The following is a 15,000-nucleotide window of genomic DNA, read 5'->3' as shown; positions in this document are numbered from 1 at the left end:
TAGTAGCATAAAATATTTTTACTTTAAATCTTTATTAAAACATGGTATTGACAAATATCTACATTTGATCTTTCTGTGGATAAAATCTACTTAAATATAATACAATTTCTATTTGTATCAAACCTCTTGGTTCAGATGTAGAGTTCCTATCCAAATTTTATCAGAATATAAGAATTGAAAAAAGATCTGTTTGAGAAAAATAAAACAGTGGAATAATTTGAAATTGACAAAAATACATATTACCTCAAAATACGGCTTTAGGCTTTGACAAGTTGAATTTAACTTGCATTTTAGGGTTAGCATACAGAAATGAAATGAGGAAAAACTTCTATAAAAATACTTATCATTAAACTATATTCACACAATTGAGTTTGCATAAGATTTTTTCAGTAAGCCATTATTTAAGCAAAACTAGGAAGATTAAAGTTATTTTTTATTTTTCATTCTAGTTCAGTAACTAAAATTCCATCTCATTACAATTTTTGTCTTCACATTCTTTTATTTTTTTTAAAGATTTTATTTATTTATTTGACAGAGGCAGCCAGCGAGAGAGGGAACACAAGCAGGGGGAGTGGGAGAGGAAGAAGCAGGTTCCTAGTGGAGGAGCCTGATATGGGGCTCGATCCCAGAATGCTGGGATCACGCCCTGAGCCAAAGACAGACGCTCAACGACTGCACCACCCAGGCGCCCCTGTCTTCACATTCTATATTAGTAAAATTATGATACAGTGCAATACATGCTATTTACCTGGCACAGCATTTGCAAATTTCAGTTTCCTAAAGTTCCATCAGCTTTAACTCTCAGTCTACACTCTAATGGTACAAAAACTAATTCTAATTGTGTTTTTCTGTAACTCATTTTAATATCTTATACATTTCCATTCTTCTTGGTGGCAGAGACCAAATTTCTATCAATTCAAATATACCCTGTCTTTTCTTAGAGCTTCACCATATTTTCAGGAAAGCTCATATACCTAAGGTGACACATTGGGACTTTAAATTAATCTCTCCTTTTAGGTGTCATGGAGAGGTCCACCATCCTATCTGTTCTTGGTTATCTGTTCATGTGGGTGTCTATTAATAAATCACTTGTTATTATCTGTTGATTTTATCCTTTCTTTATCCCATATCTGTCTTCTCTTTCTCTGCCACACTGTGGGCATGAGAACTTGTCTTCTGCATCTGTATTCATGGAAGCATATAAATCACTGCTAGGTTATCTTCCTAGACTTGTTCTACATCCACAAAGTCTGAGGTGTTGCTGGCTCCAGTGAGCAGAATTCCCCTAATCATAGAACTGAATAACTTCTTTTGTTACTTTTTTACCATCTTTTATTTCTTCCTCTTAGCAATGGGAATATTGCCCTGATATAAGAAATGTGCATCAGAGTGGTTATTTCTCTTTTTTTTATGATCGTGGTTTTGTGTTGTTTTGTTTTTTTCTAAAATAGTTCATTAATGCCTGAAGTATTTACCAAGTTTCATTTCCCCCTAAGAACCTAAGTTTTGAAAACTACAGACATGTATGATGAGTATTTCATTTTCTAGCCTGTATGACTATGAGGTTAGGTGATTATTATAAATGAGGCTAAATAGGAAGATGTTATTATTCTTGTTGGTTATACTGTTTGTTTTTGTTAATGTTAGGGCTGTTGGGCCTTGTTTAGCTTAAAATACATATTCAGGAAAGAGAAAGAGTAATTCAAGAAATGGACGTCAGAGGAGATCCAATACCACGTAGAATTTTAGGGAAATTTGAAAAATTTTCCCATTTGTACTTTAGAAAAACAAGGAGACCATTTTGGAAGGGCTTTGCTGTTTGTTTATTTTGGTATAGATATTAAATCAGATAATGTTAGCCACCCCTGCCAGTGTCCTTGTATTTCATGTGCTTAGTGGCCACAGTGATATGGACCCTCATTTTGTATCCACACACTATACTTTTCTAAGGCCACTTTTCTGATCACAATTAATTTCTGATTAGCATAGTTTTCAGCACTGAATATTTACCTAAGATAATAGTTTTAGCCTAGATTTCCCCAAAAAGTAGAGCTTGAAAAAAGAACTTAGATGCTGATCAATTTTGTGGAAAATAACCTCAAAGAACAGGAGGGAGGGGCTTGAGACAGTGAGGGAATGAGGAAAAGATAGTATTAGGAGCGTTACTCAGAGTATTTATCAGCATCATTAGAAAACTGAGCATTAGTCCCACCTGAGACTGCTTCTCAGAATTGTGTACTGAAGTACTGGACGGGAAGAAGTACTTGCCCATTGGCTTTTGTTCCCACTGAGTGATGATTAACTACAGAATTAACACATTTTAGTTGTACATACCTATGTGCTGAGTGGGCTTCCTCCAAAGTCCGCTTCATCAGAGAAAGCCCAGAGAAGAGAGCAAAAAAAAAACAAAAAAACCCTGTGCTGTTTGCAGAGGAGAAAATATTGTAGATAATTTGATTTGAAACCTTCCTGAAACTGTCTGCAAAATGTGTAGGAGAACCAAAGGAGAAGCAAAGGTGGTGAGGCAACAACAGCTCTTACACAGCGACGCTGCTCTTTTGAAGACTACAGAAGACTGGTAAAAAACAATTTTAGTAAAGAAAGAAGGAGAAGATTTATACTTGACTAAGTATGACCACCTTGTAGAAGAATAGACTGGAGAGAAGGGGGAATAGACGTAGATTTAGGGAGAGTCTGTTTGGATTATAAGAGCCTAAATTACTTTGGAAATGTAAGTTTAATACAAAATTTCTTTTGATTTGTTTATTTGTTCTGATTTCAGTATTCTCATAATTTACAACTACTGTGTAAGAGTTTTAAAAATTAAGAGAACATATTCATTTCCTAGCATTTCTAGAACATGGATTGCTCATGTTTCTATCAAACAGGATATATAGATAAACTGTGTTCGTTCATTTCATTGCTTTGCTAAAAATACAATTCTAAAGGTATAATTCCGTCAGTCCACTGACATGCTCTAAAATCCATCAGTTTCCAGACTGGAGTTGAATTAGGCTCAAGGTGAAAACTAGATATTTCAAACACTATGCCTTTTTTTCCCCTTGGAATAGCCTAAGTCGCCGGGTGTTGTGCGTGACCAAGGAAGATGGAAGATCTGAGAATTAAAAAGATGGCAGGTTAGGTAACCCAGAATAGGCCCACTGTCATAAAATTAGCCCTTAAATTCACCATCCCATAAGGCTTAGAAACATACCTTTTTCTTGCTTGCTCTTATAGCACATCCTGTGACTTCTTTTAATTTCAAGACTAAACTTGAAGTTGTTGGAAATAGCCTATAGAGAAGTTTAGTGAAAGATTAACAGAAACAAAAGATGGGAAAGAGCACCAATGTCAGAACTTTCTGTTTAAACATCACTGGTTAAAAATCTTATGAAATATTAAGTTACTAACTGGTTTTTTTTTTTTAATCATAGCCAACATCCTAATACTTCTATTTCATTGCAACTTTCTATAAGAAACTATTTCAAAAAATATCTCCTAAATCTTGTTTCTTTTTTATGATAATTAGAAACAATTACTGTACATTATTTTAAGTAATTATATGTAGAAAGAAGAAATTTATTCACCTGTATTCCAACCTCTCAAAACAATTTATGAGTCCACACAAACATAAACATGAACACTATTTATGTTTTTATATTTCTCAGACAAAATTAGAGATGTTTAGTGAACTGCCATATTTTACGTAATAATGACTTACAAACATCTTGTACTATCATTGCATATTATTTTACCCATGGAATGTGTATGTGTATATGTATGCTTGTGTATGTAAAATTATTTCCGATGACCTAGTCTTAAACATTTTGTTCTTTCAAAGTTTGGCTGCTATTGATTACCATAACAGATAATCTACATCAATGATTACTTTTTAAATAAAGTATTAAATTCATCCTAATATCACTTTCAAATTTTTATTAAAAATAACTACATTTTTGTGGATTAAAAATATGAAACTGCATGCATTTTATATATATATAATAATGACACTTTGGGGCCACTAGTTTTTATTGTACTTACATTGTATAGTTTTTCTACTTTTATTTATTTTATTTTTTCAGTTTTTCTACTTTTAGGGATTAAATAATAATTTTGCTTTTTTACTAAAATGATTGCAAAGTATAGTTATTAAATTTTGGTCTGTAAGACACAGTCTGCCAATACATTTAATTTGATGCTGCATTTTTACTCACATCATAATATCTAATTACAACAACATTTTTATGAGAAAATATTAATTCCTAAATTTCTGTTTTCTGACTTCTAGATACATATTTCTAGGAAATTAGGATTAATGTGCAATGTGTATCGTGTAATGTAACCTTCACTGACCTATTTATTTATATACCACTAGGTCCATGGGGGGGACAAATCATCCCATTATATTTTCAGATTATGTGGAATAAGCTCAGTGTATTGAGCATAAATATTAAATATTTATTTATTTGCTTTGTAAACTAATCTCTTGCTTCTGTAATTTGAGAATACATTTACCTACTTTTTAAGTTCCTCATTAATAAAGAGGTTATCTGTGATTCAAAGTAATTTTGTAATAGAAGAGTGCTATTTTTTTTATTGAATTTTTCAGCAATTCAGTATGCGAAATGTAAATGATTGTTTTGATTGAATACAGGAGTGGTCGCAGCATGTGAATCTCTTGAGCCTTTTCTCTTCAATGAGAAACTGAGAGTGGTTCAGTTGAATCCAGGCTCATCCCACTTACTCAGACACCTACATATCCTCAAGAGAAGTCAAAGGCAATCTCCCTTCTTTGGAGAAGATCCATCTCTTCCTCACAGTGTGTTACAATACAGCCAGTGGCCAAATATTAATACCACAGTGCTATAAGTTTTCTATTCACCATCTTTAAGGGACAAATGGATTCCACATTTGGGGTATAGCTCCCTCGTATCCTCAATTTCATCAGTAGGAATCAGGTGGGAACCTTGGAAACCCATCTTTCTTTTTTTCCCCATTTTTCATAGTCTCATTACCCTCATCTGTTTTACATCCTCAGGATTAATGTCATTATGCTTTGTATGTCTGTAAACAAAGCATCTCTCAGTCTTATATCTCCACAAGATGCCTCATATCCTATAGTTAGCCCTTATCTCTTGATTCTTAATCCCTACCAGGTTATTCACACATTCTGATTGTGGTTACCATTTCTCATCCCTTGCCAGTCCTTAAATCCTCTTATCTGGTTCCACTAAATTCTAGTCCATCAGCAGCAAAATCTTCTCTATTGTCAACCACCTACCTGAACATTTCTTTTATTGCTTGTTCTAATAAAACTCAGACTTTTCTAGGGATTCTGTTTCCCATTTAGCCCTTTGTACTTTTTCCCCAGCCAGCATCACACAGGTGTATTTAGGAATGGAAATGCAATAGTAACCAAGAGGGCCTCAACGTTATCCTCTGCTTGACTAACTTTAGACAAGTTTTTTTTTATTTGTTTGTTTGTTTTGTCCCTTGACGCCAGGCCTCCCCTTTCTTAAAGCATCTGCTTTAGGAAACTTGTTATTGTAAATTCTCTCTCCCTTTGACATATAAATGTGGCCTCTGTAATTCTCATTGCTTTTTCATGGTTTCCTCCCCCAACAGCCAGACGCTGAGCATAAAACCTCACATCTACCAACTTATATTATTAACTGTCCTTCCTTGTTCTAATCGTTCATGGATCCCTCTTACACTTTTTTTCTTAATTATTTCAGCAAGTGCCTTACTACCCTTTTCTCTAACTACTTCAAATTTAATTCTTAGTAGTTTAAATACACATAGATAAAACTTTGAAATCACAGGGCTGTCAGTATTTTGGACTTTTCTGTTCCAGTGATCTTGTCCATTTTATCTCAGGTTCACTTCTGTTCAGACTTTGGTATTACCAGTAAATGCAACCCCTGTACAATCTCAGCTTATGCATGCCACTCTCTGAACACTATCTCCTGTCTTTTTTGCGCGCTCTCTGTTACCATTAAACCAACAGTTTTTCAACACTGTCTTTCATAGTCTCTTATTCCCTATGGTCATTTGTTCCCTCTTCACTCAGATTAAATTCCATGGTGAATCTCTATAACTATTCTCTTACATACAACCCCAAATAATTTGCTCTTCTGTTAGGTCTTCCTACTTGATTAGCAAAGTTCTAATGCTATATAAATCAGCTCTTCACGAGTTTTATGATTGCCCCAGTGAACCAAAGTCGAATGTGACTGGAGAAACACACACACAACTGTACAGTAGTGGGTGATATCACTTTAAATTTATAATGATAAATCTACTATTCCTGAGCAATCATACTGTATTTCCCTAGGTTGTTGATTTGTTTTCTCCCCTAGAAACTTTACCATACTTTCTACTTTCTCTTCACATTTCCAAACTCTTGTCTTCCACCTATGTTTCCAGCTGATGACATCATATTTCACTTAGAAAATTAAAACGATCACAAAAATAAACATAAACATTTGTGGAATCCTGGATATCCTCAGTAGAGCATTAAGCTGCTAATTTCCTGCAAGATTTTTAATAACAGCTTTTCCATATTTGATAATGTTCTAGATTATAATGAACTTCTGGCAAAATCCACAAGTCTTTGAACATGATTTAAGTCAGGATCTCACAGAAAATTTCCAGTGGATTCTAGACTTTCCTTTTCATAATGTACTATTTATCATTGCTAGTTTTTAGACTATTTCTGAAGAACTTACTCCATTTTAGTTTATTAAAAGTTACCACTAACAGACCCATTTCAGTATAGCCATGTATACCTGCAGCTCTTACATTTGAGGCTTATATCATAGGTGAAAGCACAGACTGTGGAGCAGACTTTGCCTTCACATCAGGTCTGCCTATAATGGAAGGAATTTATTTGATCTCTAATTCTTTAGTCTCCTTATCTTTAATATGTGGTTAGCAGTAATGCCTACCTCAATACATTGTGGTAAGAATTAAATATGAAAATCTATATTAGCTATTAAGGTAATACCATACACATTGTAAACTTTTAATATTACTTAGCTATGTTTATTAATATTATCCACATTTTTGGTATTACTAACTAGTCCACACTAAGGTCATGTTCAGCTTCTGGTTCAGGAGTGGATAACTGAATTTGTCTACACAGTGTTGACTAAATTCTTTTTGTATTAATCAACATTTTTAAATCATTTAGTACTTTTTTTGTATTCTCTGCTTTTCTTTACTTGATTAGTTCCTGAACTACATACTAGCTGCATTTGTAGTACCCCTTTAAAGATAATAATTTACACATTAAATTTCAGTTTCCATGCACCACATTTCCAGAATCTCAGTGATTTGCAAGAGTGAAATTGTCAATGCAAGTTCTGGAAATACTAAAAATTCAGGTCCCACCATTACTTGTCTTATAAAATTGCATTTGAGAATTTCCTGCTGACACTTGTGCCTGATTTTTTGTTTGTGATCTATATTATTAAAGATATAATGCTTTTTCCTTGACAAGGATTATCAATAATCTTCCAGAAAAAAAGTTTTTCTAAGTTTTCAGAAGTAATATATACATAATAAACTTTGTTTTGAAATATATCCAAGATTATTTGCCTAATCATGCAATGAATTTTCTTTCTCTTTTGCTGTTCCTTTTACTCTCCCTCTTTTTTTCCTCTGTTTCTTTTCTAGCAAAGTAGAAGATTAATTATAAAATATTGACATTTGCCAAAATACTTTAGGAAATTATAAAAAAATAAGTGCACTTTGTGGACATAACTTGTTAATTAACTTAGTACTAATTTATGAAACAACCCATAGATGTGTCAGTTTACATGTGATAGAAACAACACAAAATTCCAAATCTGTCTGGATAGGAGATCACTTGAACTCTAAGGTGAAAAATATATTTCAATTTTGAAAAAAAGAATTCTAAATGAAAATAGGTATATTTTGATGAAATGCTCCGTGAAGAATAAATCCTGGAAATGTCAAGAATGACTCTGAATGGAATATGTCATACCTTGTATATAAGCCATAATAATACAACAGACAGCGTGAAATAGAAGACCAAATAAACAGGAAATGTTTTTGTTGTCATAAGACATTTTGTTTATGAAACAAAGTGTTCCAAAGAATAATGTAAAACATTTAGGTAGCATAAATCTTCTTTATGATACCTTTTGTGAAAACCTATGAAATTGTTTTTTTCTATTCCATAAGTTTGAATTTCTTTTAAGACTTTGAGAAGAAATATCTATTTTTCTCTTCTTTCAAACAACACTCCTAGGAAAAAACCTACATGAAGTTATGAAATGGGATTACTTTCTATCGATGTCTAGTACGTACCAAGCACTTTGAATAATTTTTTGAACTTCCCTTCAACCATTACCCCTTCTATTGTTTTCTGTCTCAGAAATGGAAAAACCATCCATTATGTTTTGGATGCCATAATCCTTCACACTTTATTCTCCCTTATCCTGTATACTTCCAAATCCAGTCCTTTACTGAAACATAATGACTTTATTTTTTCTTTAATCAATCACCTCCTCTGTGCCCCTTTCAAAGAAATCTTTAACTTTCTATCATACCTTGTCTTGGATATTGTAAGACAGATCTAACTGATCTGTACACTTGTACAGTGTGTGGCACAATCATTCTTCATGATGCAGTCATGGTGGGTTGTTTTGTTTTGTTTTTGCTTTTATTATTTGGAGGGGGGGGAATCAGATCATGTCATTAATATATGCTGTTTATTTACTCTTAAAATAAAGGCTTATGTTGTAAAACCCCAGACCTTCTAGATTATAACTACTTCTCTAGACTTATCTAGCACAAGTCCCTTCTTTGTTGACTTCAGTCCTCACCCAAGCCTTTTGAATATGAAAATTCAACCCAGAACATGGTGGTTTCATTTACTGGAAAAGCAATGAAGTAAAATTAGAGTTAAAGTTTATCAGTTTCGTAAAAAAAAAATTGCATGCTGTGCTCTACCCAGAAAGTTTTTCTCATCTCTATTTTAGGATAACTATAGTATCTAGCTTCTAGAAGTGTTATGAAAGTTAAATGAGATACTACAAGTAAAGTGCCTAAAATAGTACTTGGCATAGAGTAAATGCTCTTTATTATAGAAGAAACATTGTAGTGATCAATGTCACCTGGTATGAAGACAGACTGCAGGTATAAAATCCCTGCTCTGACCTAGTGTATACAAGATTATGAGTAAGTTACTTAAATTCCTTATATTTCAGTGCTTTTTAATGTAAATTAAAGTAATATTAATTCTTATAGAATTGCCATGAGAATGAAATGCACTAATAAATTGGGAATTATAGATCTATGTCTTCTACATAGAAGCACTCTATAAGCATTTTCTTTTTTTTTTTCAAGTTTTTATTTAAATTCCAGTTAGTTAGCATATAGTATAATATCAGTTTCAGGAGTAAAACATAGAAGCATTGTCTACTGTTATTTTAAATTATTGTTATTAATATCATTATTAAATTTGTAATATAAATATATGACAGTAATTTCTCCAGTTACCAATGTAAACAATCATTTTACCAGATGTAAAAGGAACCATTAGAGTTTTAATGAATATCTCTTAAATGGACAAGTAAGGGTGGTCTTGACTAAACCAGTTCTCACTCCACTCTGCTAAGGGTGGTTAAGATGTGTCTTCTCAAATACCATATGGCTTCACTCATATATAGAATTTAAGAAACAAAACAAATGAACAAAGAAAAAAAAAGAGAGAAACAAAAAACAGTCTCTTAGCGAACAAACTGATGGTTACCAGAAGGGAGGTGGGGGGGGTGATGGGTGAAATAGGTGAAGGGGTTAAGAGAACACTTATCATGATGAGCATTTAGTAATGTATAGAGTTGTTGAATCACTATAAAAACTAACTGGAAATTTTGGGATGAAAATTTAGTAACTGAAGTAACAAGTGCACTATAAGGACTCAACAGTAGATTTGAGTCAATGGAAGAAATAATCAGTGACTTGAAGATAGATCTGTAGAGATTCTATAATTTAAAAACTGGAAGAATGAAATGAACAAAGACTCAGAAATGTGAAGTAACATTAAATAGATAATTTAAAAGCATTGTATACAGCCCAGAAATAAGCCTCTGTATAACGGTCAGATGATCTTTGACAAGGGTGCCAAGACTACGGAATAGGGAAAAGACAGTATCTTCAACAAAAGGCATTGGGAGAACTGTATCTACACATATAAAGGAATGCACTTGCACCCTAACCTTACACTGTATACAAAAATCAAAATGAATTAAAGACCTAACTATAAGACCTCAAACTATAAACTTCTAGAAGAAAACATAGAGGGGCGTTGGATTTGGGAATGATTTGGTATCATGACATTGGATTTGGCAATGATTTTGTGGATATGACATCAGAGACATAGGCAATAAAAAAAAATAAACAAGTGTGACAACATCAAGTTTTAAAATTTCAGTGCATCAAATGACACATTCAATGGAATGAAAAGGCAACCTGTGGAATGGGAGAAAATATTTGTGGGTCATATATCTAATAAGGGGCTGATATCCCAAATATATAAATAAATCTTACAATGCAACAGTGAAAAAAGCAAATAACCACATTTTTTAAAGTGCAAGGGACTTGAATATTCTTCAGAGAAGACATACAAATGTCTAACAAGTATATGCATATTCACAAGCTTAACACCACTAATCAATCAAGAAATGCAAATCAAAACCACAATAAGATATCATCTCATACCATCAGGATGGCTATTATCAAGAAAAACAAAAACCAGGAAATAACAAGTTGGAAAGGATGTACAAAATTGGAAACCTTGTGCACTTTTAATGAGAATGTAAAATGGTGCACCTATTACGGAAAACATATGGAGGTTCCTAAGAAAGTTAAAAATAGGATTACCATAATGTCCAGCAGTGTCACTTTTGAGTAGATAGCCAAAATAGTTGAAAGCAGGGTCTTATAGACAGTTTTATGTACCCATATGGACTATTAGCAAGTCCTGTTAGTTCTACCTCTAAAATGCATCACAGGCCACACTGTTTCTCATAACTCCACATCTACCACTATGGTCCTGCCACCATCATCTACAGCATCTGCCCCAGCCTCCATCCCACACAGCAGCCTGAGGGATTTTTTTTTTTTTTTTGCTATAAATATAATTCTATGTAACCACTGAAAAATTCTCATCAGTGAGTAGCAATCTTCCCTTAAATCTAAATGTTCCACTCATACTCCAATATGTATCACCTAAGACTAAGGAAAAAGAGATTAAAAAACCCACAGAGATTATCTTAAAAATTACAAAAAGTTTGTAATTTAAAATGGAGTCTAATAGCACTGTACTTCATTCTCAAATGCCTTTTGACATAACAGAAGGAGATGATAAATTCTATAGAAAAGAAATGAAATAATAGCACCTTAAAATAAGCATGGGTTCCATCTATGACAAATTCCTAGAAGTTAGAAAGTAAATAGGACAAGATTAATAGATAAAGAGAAATAAAGGTCTTCCTGCAATGGTAGAATGTCTGATATGTAGAATTTATGTATCCATACCTCATATGTAGCCAAACTCAAGTGAGGAATTTGGGTTAGAATGATACAAGGAGACTGTAGCATTGTGGATCTGTTATTACTCTGATAAATGCTTGCACTCTCTCTAGTTCTTACCTTCTGTAATCTCTATAGCTGAGTATGCACCTTTGAAAAGAAAATCAGTAGGAAGCAGTCAATCTCGTTACTAAACTATTACAGCTTTTTGATGGTAAGAGTCCTATGAGTGAGATGTATACTGCCATGGTGAAATTTAATAAAATTTCATGCAAAAAGGCACACTTTTCAAATGATATACTATGTGCTGAGGGACCACTCTCAAGAAGGCAACATGGCACAGTGTCCTAAGGAATCAGAAAAGCCTGAGTTGGACTCCCATCTATGTGACGTGGGACTTCCTGAAACTTGATTTCATTAAAAAAGTAGCTCTCCATCATGTGATTATTTTGAAGGTAAAAAGGACATAGCATGTAACCTGTTCTAATGAAATGTCCATTTTCCACTTGAGCGGAGAGTAGATAATCACAAAAATTTAGGAATTACTCAAAGCATATAAGCACATCATGTAATAAGTGTTAAAGTTTTTAAGTGAAGATTTGATAGCAAACTAAAATAAATACAAAAAAATTCTAAATACCCACTGATGAGCGGGCATCTCTGTTGTGTTCTTGACCTTAGGGGTAAAGTGCTCAGTTTTTCCCCATTGAGAATAATATTCGCTGTGGGCTTTTTGGAGATGGCTTTTATGATATTGAGGTATGTTTCCTCTATCCCTACACTGTGAAGAGTATTAATCAAAAAAGGAGGTTGCATTTTGTCAAATGCCTTTTCTGCATCAAGGCCTAACTTCAAGCTATATTACAAAGTTGTGATCATCATCAAAACAGCATGGCACTGGCACAAAAGCAGACACATAGATCAATGGAACAGAATAGAGAGCCCAGAAATGGACCCTCAACTCTATGGTCAACTAATTTTCGACAGAGCAGGAAAGAATACCCAATGGAAAAAAGACAGTCTCTTCAATAAATTGTGCTCGGAAAATTGGAGAGCCACATGCAGAAGAATGAAACTGGACCATTCTCCTACACCATACACAAAGATAAACTCAAAATGGATGAAAGACCTCAATGTGAGTCAGGAATCCATCAAGATCCTAGAAGAAAACACAAGCAGCAACCTCTTCGACCTCGGCCATAGTCACTTCTTGCAAGACATGTCTCTAAAGGCAAGGGAAACAAAGGCAAAAATGAACTTTTTGAACTTCATCAAGATGAAAAGCTTCTACACAGCAAAGGAAACAATCAACAAAACTGAAAGGCAACCTACAGAATGGGAGAAGATATTTGAAAATGACATAACAGATAAAGGGCTGGTATCCAAGATCTATAAAGAACTTATCAAACACAACACCCAAAAAACAAATAATCCAGTCAAGAAATGGGAGACAGACACTTCTCCAAAGAAGACATACAAATGGCTAACAGATACATGAAAAAATGCTCCACATTGCTTGGCATCTGGGAAATACAAATCAAAACCACAGTGAGATACCACTTCACACCAGTTAGAATGGCTAAAATTAACAAGACAGGAAGCAACAAATGTTGGCTAGGATATGGAGAAAGGGGAACCCTCTTTACACTGCTGATGGGAATGCAAACTGGCATAGCCACTCTGGAAAACAGTATGAGGTTCCTTAAGAAGTTAAAAATAGAGTTACCCTATTACCCAGCAATTGCACTACTATGTATTACCCCAAAGATAAAGATGTAGTGAAACGAAGGGGCACCTGCACCTCAGTGTTTATAGAAGCAATGTCCACAATAGCCAAACTGTGGAAGGAGCTGACATGTCCTTCAACAGATAAATGAATAAAGAAGATGTGGTTTATATATATAATGGAATATTACTCAGCCATCAGAAAGAATGACTACCTACCATTTACATCGAGATGGATGAAACTGGAGGGCATTATGCTAAGTGAAATAAGTCAAGCAGAGAAAGACAATTACCATATTGTATCACTCATACATGGAATATAAGAAATAGTGCAGAGGATCATAGGGGAAAGGAGGGAAAACTGAATTGGAAGAAATCAGAGAGGGAGACAAATCGTGAGAGACTCTTGACCCTGAGAAACAAGTTGATGGCTGTGGAAAGGGAGGTGGGTGGGGGGATGGGGCAACTGGGTGATGCGCATTACAGAGGGCACGTGATGTGTGATGAGCACTAGGTGTTATATGCAACTGATGAATTATTGAACACTACATCTGAAACTAATGATGTACTATATGTTGGCTAATTGAATTTAAATTTAAAAATTCTGGATTAAGAAGCAAACAATATCCTAGTGCAGAATCCTTGTTAAATAAAAATATGAGAAATGGATGGAGAAATGCAGGCTAGTCTTTTTTTTTTTCTAGTACATCTTTATTATATTACACCCAGATAGTATGCTATTAAGATATTTGGTACATTTTCAAAAATGTCCACATCTTTTTTAAAGAGATCATTCATTGTTAGGGACATGATTCATGCTGATATTTCAAAAATATTTTTAAGATTGATGCTTATTATATACATTATGACAAATAAGTTATTTCATATTGTAAGACTACCATACAAAACAACCACATTAAATGGCTACATTAATTTCCTTCTAATCAATTTTCTACTCATATTCTCATTTACAGCTATAAGGGCAATTAATGTATTTTTTGCTGCTTTAGTTTAACATTGAAACAACTCTTCAAGATTTTATTTTCATTTAAATTTTAAAATTTATTTGTTTATATATTAGAGTGGTCAAATTAACTTTTAGTTATATTTAATTCTATTTAGTTTTCATGTATGCACCAAAATTATGACAATGTTAAGAAGATATTGCCAAAAAAAAATTTTTTTTTGCAGGCCAGAAGTTATCTTTTGTAATCTAAGCTATACTCATGAAGGCCCTGAGTTACTGAAAAGTTATTTATAAGTTCTGTTCTTTCTCATTCTTATGAGGGTTTGAATGATAAAAGGAAGCATATTTTAGATGATTATACCTGATATTAAAATGACTCCTCTTTTTTAAAATGTTTATTTGCAGATTAGGATTATAAACTACTGTAGTTGTTCAAATTAAAATTTTACCTAATGATTATTCTTATTTTAGTTTTATGTATTTCTAAACTGTTACAGGTTATACCAACAAACACATTTTTATATTAGCCACCTCTTCCCCCCTGTACTTCTGAAAATATGCTACAGACAGACAAGTAGGAAACAGCTCCAGTAACAGAAGGTTGAACAGATGGCCATTTTCAGTTTTATTTTTCCAGAAAATGAAAGAGTTTTGTTGGTAACATATAAAGTTGATTCAAGAAGATGCTTACCATGACAGACCAAAAAAAAAAAAAAAAGGAAAAAAAATATTAATTACTTGAGAAG

This window comes from Ailuropoda melanoleuca, chromosome 7 (assembly GCF_002007445.2).
Source record: "Ailuropoda melanoleuca isolate Jingjing chromosome 7, ASM200744v2, whole genome shotgun sequence".
NCBI lineage: Eukaryota > Metazoa > Chordata > Mammalia > Carnivora > Ursidae > Ailuropoda > Ailuropoda melanoleuca.
Note: the sequence above shows the minus strand (reverse complement) of the source record.